General features: G+C 37.7%; 1 non-coding gene across 1 annotated transcript; it reads right to left on the bottom strand.

Moving 5' to 3' along the window:
- Positions 1-10236: 10236 nt before the first annotated feature.
- trnat-cgu (transfer RNA threonine (anticodon CGU)) lies at positions 10237-10308 on the bottom strand. Its single transcript has one exon. It is a non-coding gene; the product is annotated as a tRNA-Thr (tRNA).

Raw genomic sequence — 10308 nt, 5'->3', positions numbered from 1 at the left:
CGTTGATAATTTACCAGTCCAGTATGCACATTACCAGTATGCAAAGATGTCTATTTAGTCAAAATTGTATGGTTATTTACTCTTACCTCCATAGATAATAGTTGGAGCCCAGGAGCATAGCAAAGAAAATGTGTTTAATGTTTAAACAATGTTCAGAATAATCTATTTAACATTGATTCAATATTAAATCAGTCATCTTTGCTGAGTCTGTTTGCCATTGTTGCTGCTAGAATTTAAAGAGACCACTCCAAAATATCTTTACATTTATCCAAATTTACTATTAATAGGTTATGTATTTAATTCTGTGAAGTCGATTTCTATCATTTTTTTATTTGCATTTATTTCCAGAATATTGAAACGGAACGAACTAGTTTAAAAAGATGCAATGTTTTCAGGTCTTGAATACTGAAAAAAACAAGTACATATTCATGTTTAAACAACTTAATAAGTCTTTTAGAATCAGTTCAATATTTACTTTATGACACTGCTGTAAAAAATTCAACTTAGAAACTTCAGTTCAAAATCTGTGTAAAATGTTTAAGTTAAATCAAATTGACTTTTGAAGTTACTTGAATTTATAAAATTAAGTTGAAATTAATTCAACTTGATTTTTTAAATATAAAATTCAACTAATATATAATATAAATTAAGTTAAAAAAAAATTAGAATATCTATTCAATTTGATTTAACTTAAAAAAGATTTAAGGCAGCTGTTGAACTAGGTGAAATAAGATGGAATAGGTGATTTTTTCAGTGTGAGGTTTGTTTCCAGAATGACCACAATACATGTAGATATGCTTGTTAAAAGCTAAACTGGACTCTATACATTTTTTCATTGACTGTATCTCCACATATATTATAACATTCATGATCCACTGTGAAAAAAAACCTTCTGGCATTTATTTGAAGTAAATAACAAGTTGGCTGGAGTGTACCGAGGCCAAACTGCTGTATCACAGGGGCATGTAAGCAGTGTGTGATGGACTCGTGATAACCACAAAGACAGTGTAGCCAGCCAAAGAGCATGATCCATTACAGCATGCTAGATCATACTGAGCCCACCGGCAAATCTAAACAACAAAACCAGTATTGTCAGGTTCTACAATTTCTTTCAAATGTGCAACAGACGTCAAGGCAACTTTAATAGCGAGTTTGGTGAAAGATCATTCTTTTGTAAACACCCATCTTTAATACGTCTTACCATTCACGGTTATCTGTTGTGGTGACAAATGATAGTTTTTTAATGCCTGTCATCGATTTTGACATTTTTTGATCATGAGAGAACAATAGTAACCAACAAACAAAGAACGAACAAAAAGAAAACCAGAGATGAATCCCAAATGGTAAAGCATGCCACTAGCGATGACAAAGTCACGTGTTCGAATCCCAGAGATCAAACGTACTACTTTGAATAAAAGCATGGGCCTAATGCAAATAGAATTTTAATGAAATTATCGTTATCTGCCAAACAATATGATAATAAATTACTATTGCAGATTTCATGCCATTTTAAATTCTCATATACGCTTATTTTGCGTGTTCATTATGAAATCCATCATTTTCAGCTCTCAGGTGGATCTTGTATCGGGGCAATTACTTTAAGGTCTACATATGGAAGCAGGCTGGTATTCACCGGTTGAACCTCTCACCATCACCTTTGAGAAAAATCTTATGTGCTGGTCCTTTCATATAATCTTGGAAAGATGCTCTCAACAGAGGCCAAACGTTTTTGACACACTACAAATTTCCACCTTTAAATTACAGTTCATTTTAAGTCCCATTCAGTCGCTTTTACCCCTAGAAGTATTACCAATCAGATATAATTAGTACTTTTGTTTCAAATCATGAACGCTCACGAAATAAAGACTCACCAGGAACCAAATAAAAGCTTTTATATTCTAGATGGAGAGGGTCGCCACGTGCGGGCCGATATGTTGAAATCATAAACTGGTCTCTCGGTAACCCCCTGTTATTGGACACTGTCACTCATGGAATAAATGAATCACGGGTGACTTAGAAAAACTAATTTCTACAATGGCCTCGGCAATTCATGTGTTTGCATGAAGTTTTTCAATGCAAATATCAGTAGATGGTAGTCTCCCATAACATCATGCAAAATTTTAAATGACAGCTTTAACATGTAATTTTCATGAAAATGTGTGTGTATTTGTGTGTGTGTGTGTACATATATGTGTGTTTATATCTCTATATATATACGGTATGAAGAGTGTGGTTCCAAAATGAGATGATGAATAAAAAATGTAATCCCATTATCTCATTTTTTAGCAAAACCACTCAAAAGAAGGTTTGTTTATTTTCAGCCCAGCATTGGGTCAAATATAAACATTTTCTGGGTTAATTTAACCCAACGGCTAGATTTCCCCCTTTTGGCCCAATACTGTTTAAGAGTGTCTTATTAATTGTGTAGGCTAAAAAAAAGTTACCTTTTGTTACTTACTGTCTTACTTACAAAACCTTTTTGGTACAGAATTTTTGTCAGTTTTCCAAAGAGGACAAATCTCGGGAGCCCATTTAGCAGGACTATCTGTAACCTTAACAGACCAACTTTGTTTTTTATGAGCAACAGTTTCCACAATTATTAAAAGAGTGAAAGGGGGTTTCCCAAATGGAAGATGTTGAGATAGACGAATGGTACCACAGTCCACTGGAGACTTTTCAAATGTTGTATGAATATGCTGTGAGGTGTTTGAAACCAAATGGTGGTACAACACCTTATTAAAAAGACAGAAAGTTGACCTTTTGTTTTTACAAATATATAAAGTGAAAGGTCAACAGAAAACAACTGCAACAAATATCTGTATTCTGTGACCAAAATACCAAACAGCATTAAAGCAACAGGTTGATCCTTCAATATGTCACTAAAACACAGCAGCAGCAGTGAGGGCTGTTTTATATTTACTCCTGACATGCACCCTGTTTCTGTTCAAACTTTCTGTTGATCTCTATATATAACTTTAGAGCAAGAAACAGTAAACATATTCCTTCTGCCTTGTACGTGAGACGCAATGTGATGGTGTCTCTACAAACCAGCTGGTGCACCAGTGACAGCACAAGAATTACTGCATGTCTTGACGTTTCAGATATTAGCAATTACAAGCACTGTAAAACAATTTAGTGTTATTGTGATTTTTCTGCCCCTGCAAATTCAGTGTTTTTTTCTGTTTATTAAAAGTATTTCATATAAGAGTGAATTACGTTTCTAATGTTGGAGTTTTAACACAACTACACACTTACAGAGGGTCTTTCCAGTGCGGGACTATATGAGCTGTAAAACTAAAGAATAAAAATGCCTTTTTTACAAGCCTGCTGTGAGTCATCCTGATGATTTGGTTGTTTACAGCAGTGTTTAAACAGTTATAGTGCATTCTCAACTTATCACTTCTTGACAAGTTTATTTCCTGAGGGTTTCAGTTAGATTTGTTAAAATCTCCCGATACCAGCTAACTGATGAACATGTTTCGATTGATGTATGTTGACATATACAATATTGTTTTGAGACCATTATGTCATTTTAAGTTTATAAATTGTCTAATAGTGTTCATTCTCTGTCTCCTCGAGCTCCTAGAGCACTTGAAAACATTATTTATGAAACCTAAATCCATTTATCATATTTGGGTATAACCCTTCAGCTTTGCCCTGAGGTAATAGGAGAGAGACATAAAAACTGCTTGTCTGTTTTCCAAGTATTGTTTTGTACCTGCAAGACAATATAACATTCAATGTACGTTAAATCTAAAGACAAGTTAATAATAAAAATGCTAACTGAATGATGCTCAGAACGCATGACTGTTCGTGTGTGTGTTTGTCAAAACATTCATTTCCACAGATTTCCATTTAGACCCATGATTTGGTGACTCGTGGTAATGACAAGATCTTTTAGTCTGCTTAGTCTTCAAAATACTCTAAATGAGTAACAGTTTTCCCTTACTAACAGATAAAGACAGTAGGGAGTGATATTTAGCAGCCTGCATTGCTAACTGTAACTGACAAGTTCAACCTTCGTTTGTGTACATTAAACAAAGCAAGGGCAAACATGAAGGTCGAGGAGAACACATGTTAGCAGGAACTGAAACAGATTTTAAGGACTGTACAAACACACTTGAAATCATTAGGGTTTAAAACTACGTAACGCAATTAATATAACACTGTTTTTAAATATAAATATGTTTACATGGGCGGCTGCAATCGAGATAGCCACATGGTTTGGGTTAGTCGAACTGTTTAATCTGTCCGTCCAAGTATACATAACACAGTGGGTGAAAATATTTACATATCTTGCCTCACCTCTGTTTTGGAGAACAAAGCCGAATCAAATTATATCGAGCTGTAGGCTATGGCTTGATAAACATGGTTGAGATTCAATCATAATTAATACAATTTAATTCAGAATTTTATTGTAACTGTAATATTTACAATTCGTTTTAAAAAGCTGAATCATTGCTTAAAGGTGCTATGTGCAATTTTTGGGAGGATGTATTGACAGAAATGCAATGCAGTATGCATAACTATGTGTTCAGACGTGTATAAAGACCTTACATGATGAAGCATTTCGTTTTTATTACCTCAGAAAGAGCAATTTGTATCTACATACACAGCCATGTGAGGTCCCCTCACATGGAGTTCACCATGTTGTTTCTACAGTAGCTCTAAATGGACAAACTGCTCAATGTGTTTTGTAAATATGTTTTCTCCTTCAGTAAAGTAAAAAAGGCGAAAATGTGACGATATCACATTTTATGACATCATACTCGTCAGATTTTTCTGACCAATCAAAAGCTCAATCGAAAAAATAGTGTTCATTCTTATTTTTGACTATTTTAAAAGGGCATGAGCCACTTGGTACGTCTCGCCCTAATTTCCTGTTTCAGAGGAAATTGTCAGTGGATCAAACAAAGCTGCAGATTTCAATGCACTTCAGTGGGTGTTTTAAGTATGTGTAAATGCACTTAATGTGAACTGCCGACTCAGCACGAATGACTCTCCAGTGGTTCTCAAAAACTGATTCAGAGGCTTTAATGACGTCCAAAGGAACAGTAAGAAAGTGATTTTGCAAGAAAGTTTTTAGTTTAAAAAGACGTTGATGCTCATTTTAGTTTTTGCTGTCAGTAATAACCTAATCTGACTGTGATAAGTTTACTGTGTTCATTAGAAAAAAAATAATTCCGGTAAGGCTTCAAGCTTCCAAAGTTTGAAATGAGTTTGGTTAGGAAGGATTCACTGTTGGCTGTGTGGGGTGTCAATAATTACTTTCCCAGCTGAAAGTCTCTCTTTCTCCTATTACCATGAGCTGAGCCGTAACAGAGCCCAAGAACAGAGAGAAAGCACCACAGCTAATTCCTCCTCAAGTAACCAGCTTGCCCACTGCCCAGAGACTTTAAAGAGCTGTGAGCCAATCTACAAATGTCATCTTATTATATTAGTTACAAACCATAGACAATTAAAACATAGTTAATTCTGCTATTAAAAAAGACATCAAGTATGTGAAAGTTCACAACTTCATATTCCCAGTTGTTGCAATTTGGCAAGTTGTAACAGAACTATCGACTACTTACATGTGGCATAAGACTCTTGACATTCTTGGAATCACATCCTGTTCCCTCAACTAGCAATAGACCCCTTGTTCTTATAATAACATGGCATGGTATGTTTTGGAGCGTACTAAAAATCACACAAAGTCACTTTTGCTGTTATTTTTCCACTGTGTTTTTGAAATGTTCCTGAAGAACAACTAGCATAATGCTAGCAATGCTTATGGTCTCATTGGTTCACGCTTAGCTCATATACCTTGGGAATGATTAGATTGATAAAGGATATATTCAAAATGTATGTGAACGCTTCGGATAAAAGCCTCGGTTTATTGGACTTTGCAAGAGTGGATATGAAAGGTTAGGAGAAGTTCAGCCCAAAGATAAAATTCTCATTATGTTTTTTCACCGTCATGTCATTCAAAACCTGTAAGATGTTTTGAGAAATGTCTCAGTGGTTTTGTGTTCATACAATAGAAGTCAATGGGGGGGCAGTGTTGTTTGGTCACCAACATTCTTCAAAATATCTTCTTTTGTGTTGTGCACAAGAAAGATATAGTCATACAGGTTTGAAATGACATGAGAGTAAAGGATGAAAGCAATTTCATTTTTGGTGAACTATACCTTTAAAGTGTTGCCCCTATTGTTTATAAAGCTACACAAAGTGCATGTATGTCACTTCTTGACTCTTGTCAGCTGTAATTTTAAGCAGCATCACTGAGGCATGGCTGAATGGCTGGTGACACACTTCTCAATTTTTAACCTGCATTCTTCATTAAGAGATAAAGTAAATGAAAATTTTGCTTTACAGCAGAATTTCTTTTGGTGCATGTCTGGCCCTCAAGGCCAGTGACAGGGGCCCATGTTTCGGCAGGAATGTGTATTAAAACTGTGTATTAAAATGGAGTTTGAATATTAGACAGTTTTGTTACCACCATAAGCTAAATAAAAAAAGCAGATCCTTTAGGCATTGAGTAACCTGCCTTCTGTACGACAGGACAATGCACAAGCGCAACATATCTGTGCACAAATAGCACAAATGTGATATTTCTAGTGGTGGGCATAGATTAATTTTTTTAATCTAGATTAATCTAGATTAATTCCAAGATTAATCTAGATTAATCTAGATTAAAATGGCTCATTTGAATTCTGCCGAAGGCATTCAGAATGTGTGCTACCCAAATAATGACTAAAAGTAAGTCTTTGAGAACGGGTGTCTAAAGCCAGGTGCCGCATTAGACCAGGGGCTCATCTCCTGTTTCCAAAATGCATCACAAACTGCTTGAGAAAGCTGTTCTACTATGATAATTGGTGATGAAAATTAAATTATGTTCAATAAAATGAACTTGTGACTCCTGAGATAGGCGCAGGCTCCCCGTGACCCGAGGTAGTTCGGATAAGCGGTAGAAAATGGATGGATGGAAAATGAACTTGTGTTTACTTCCGCATTAGCTAAGGGATTCTTTGCGTTTAGGTGGTACTTGAGACTGGAAAAGCTCCTACAGTACATTTACATTTAGTCATTTAGCAGACGCTTTTATCCAAAGCGACTTACAAAGAGTGAGGGAGCAACAAGCGATATGTCATACAGGAGCCATAATACATTAGATCTCAATACAAAGTTACTGATTTTAACTAAAGCTAGACCACTACCTGTTGAGAGAAAGTGTTTTTTCTAAACCAATTCCGCATTGCACAAGGTGCAAACAACCTTAGTCTTGTCGATGTTTCCATTGGGAAGCTTCTTAAAAATTAATATTCCCTGAAGCAAACCCGGCGGCTTCATAGCTGCATCCATGTTAGCACGTCACGTTTGATGCGGTAATTTCACAGTAACGTTATGTTGTGTTCAGACCAAACGCGAATGGCGCGTCAAGCGCGAGTGATTTATATGTTAATGCAAAGAGCCAATAGACCTACTTGCTGCGCGAATGAAGCCCTGGTTATGAGATGATGAGGCGGCTTCTGCTTCCGCTTCCGCGAATGACGCGAATCACGCGAGTTGAAAAATCTCGTTCTCGCTCCGTACAGTGCAGTTAAGCTGGTATACATCCGCGCTAAAATATCAAGGTGAAAGTCATCATAGCTTGCGTAGTATAGACCCAGCTCCCAACCCAACTTTGAGAATAGATTAACGGCGACAATTTTTTTAACGCGCGATAATAGTCTCACTGCGTTAACGCCGTTAACGGCCCACCACTAGATATTTCCAAAATATTTTTTACTCCAGTTAGACTTTGCATTGAAAGTCCTTCAGTTGTGGTGCCCTTAGCAACGTCTAATCATGTTTTATAGGAAGTGCATCTTTGTTCAAATCTGAACAAACAAATTCTGTCTGCATCAGATCTATAATGCTAATGGCTGTAAATAAAGAGCATTAACAGTCAATAGACACAACTGCACCAAACCAACGAGGTTTGTCTGTGAAAACAGCAGCCTACACGTTCACAACATTATCAAGTGGGAAAGAGCACGTTACCTTATGATCACTATGGTGATCAGTGCAAGAGCAATAAGGATTTTTAGGGGCATTATGATGGTGAAACTGAAACACAAGTGCCCCCAAAAGCCCCTCATTCTCCCTGCGGCGTAACATTTACATTTAATTGCGTGCCACTTCAGATCAGACACATTTGTGGGACAGGTTTACACTGAAAAACCTCCCTGACTGACATCAAGTAGAGGCGCGTGACATGGTCTAAATATACCCATTACATGTGGTTGATACAGATGCAGATATATGTACTTTTACTACTGTCATGCCGTGAGAGTGAATCCCAAAAGCGGGACTTTGCGGGCCAGTTGGACTGTGATCAACACTCATCTTGCCCCCAGAGTCCCGCCACTGAAATCACAATGATTGTTTGCAATACCAAAGCCTGCTTTCAGCATAAACCTAATAAACCTGCTTTCAGCATAAACCTAACTAATAATTTCCTATATTCGACATCCGACTCCTGAACATTTCTGTCCCATAGTTTTCTTAAAGAAATCACAAGATTGTTGATTTGATGTTTTTCAGCTTTGCTTCTCAGACATTTGCCGCACGGTCTCTTTGTTACTTTCTTCAGATCATAAATCATAGCAGGTGACCTTCTTCAGTCAAGGCTAACATGCATGCATATGGAATAATTACGGTGGCCACTTAAGCCATCACGCGAAGTTCAAACCTGCCGTCCAAGCGCGCGACCTGAAGAATCCATCAAATGCTTTTAAAAGCGAAGCCGCCCTAATAAACGCTTTTTTGATCAGCTGGGTCCCAGACAGTGTGTTCGGCTCCCCGGAGAGTTCAGGTACTCTCTCAGACACAATCAGTCTGCCTCTGTCGGGAAGCAACATTCGCGCAAAATATAACGTGGGGCATAACGCGCATTAAATATCAACGTTCCCTATAAAGACAAGTCACATAATTTCATTTAAATTACTATTTCATTTCCCACTCTAACGGGTAGATGTCTATTATGACATCATCAACAGAATTAATAAGTATTCTGCACGTTGGGCGAATTCTGATCACACCTGCCGACTGACTCGGATCAAGAAAACGCGCGAACGCATATCGATGTATCATCGCTTTAAACTTACCTCGACTGCGTTAAGCGCTGTGCGGTTATTAGAAACATCTGGTCGATTTGAATCAGACATCGCTTCTGTAAGTGCACGTTTTATATACGTGCTCCCGTTGGCGAGATCAGCAAGCGTCTGGAGGAGCAGACTGACTCAGTGCATTTTAAGATCTCTCTGCTCATGCATTGCTTCATGGTCACGCTACTGTGTAAGCGGGGGCCGTGCAGGGGGAGATCCCGTTTTCGGCAACGCACGCCAATTGCACGCTAAATTCCGCGCTGACGTTCTTGCGTCCATCAACGATCGTCGATGGGTGGCAATACGTCAAATCGCTCACGTCTGAATATGCTGGGGCGACGCTGACCAATGCTTCTCTTTTGCTTTAAAAGGGAGCAAAATTTAACACGTGGAACTGGATAGGGTAGCTGGCAGTTTCTGTTTTTTTCCTAGAAGTCATCTCCAAATATAGAAACTAGGAAGGGACGTTCTTAGAAACCCCGAGCTGAAATGACCGAGTTTATTTGGTCAGCTAAATATAACGGATCGTGTTGTAGCAGCCAAACATTTAGAATCAGTTCATCTGCCCAAATAATTTGACGTTGGTGTTATGTTGGTTTAAATGTAAAACTCTCATTTGTACGTATAAGAGCGAGTTTATTTGTTCGTAAATGTGACAGAGATGGTGTCAATCAAACGTATATAAATGCATTAAATTATGAAATATGAATCAAATCTGCAATCAAACCTGTAGCATTGCAGAACTGATTTGTTGCTCTTTGCCGCCCCCTGTTGGCGAGACTGCGGCAGTGCTTTTAAAACACTATTGTTTCTGGGGTGACAACGAATTTTGAGACATATAACATAACATGTAATACGTTCATGGTTTAATTGTGAAGTTTTGGGTGTCGTTTTACTGTATCGTCAATTATTACGGCAACATTCCACATCATTAATACATTTATATATAAGTCCAGCTATAGGGTACATGACTACGAGTGATATATGACCTCGACCAGTATAGATTGACTTTTTCTCAGTGTTCATTAAACTTGACTGCATACTTATATAAGTGGATGCTTTGGCGTTGTGTTTGGAGTGAACGTCATTGCGCAACGCTTTTAAAAGGCACGGACGGGGTTCGAACCCGCGATCTTCGGTTTACGAGACCGACGCCTTACCACTTGGCCACCGCGCC

This window comes from Triplophysa dalaica, chromosome 7 (genome assembly GCF_015846415.1).
Source record: "Triplophysa dalaica isolate WHDGS20190420 chromosome 7, ASM1584641v1, whole genome shotgun sequence".
Taxonomy (NCBI): Eukaryota; Metazoa; Chordata; class Actinopteri; order Cypriniformes; family Nemacheilidae; genus Triplophysa; species Triplophysa dalaica.
Note: the sequence above shows the minus strand (reverse complement) of the source record. Positions and strands in the feature narration are given on the sequence as shown.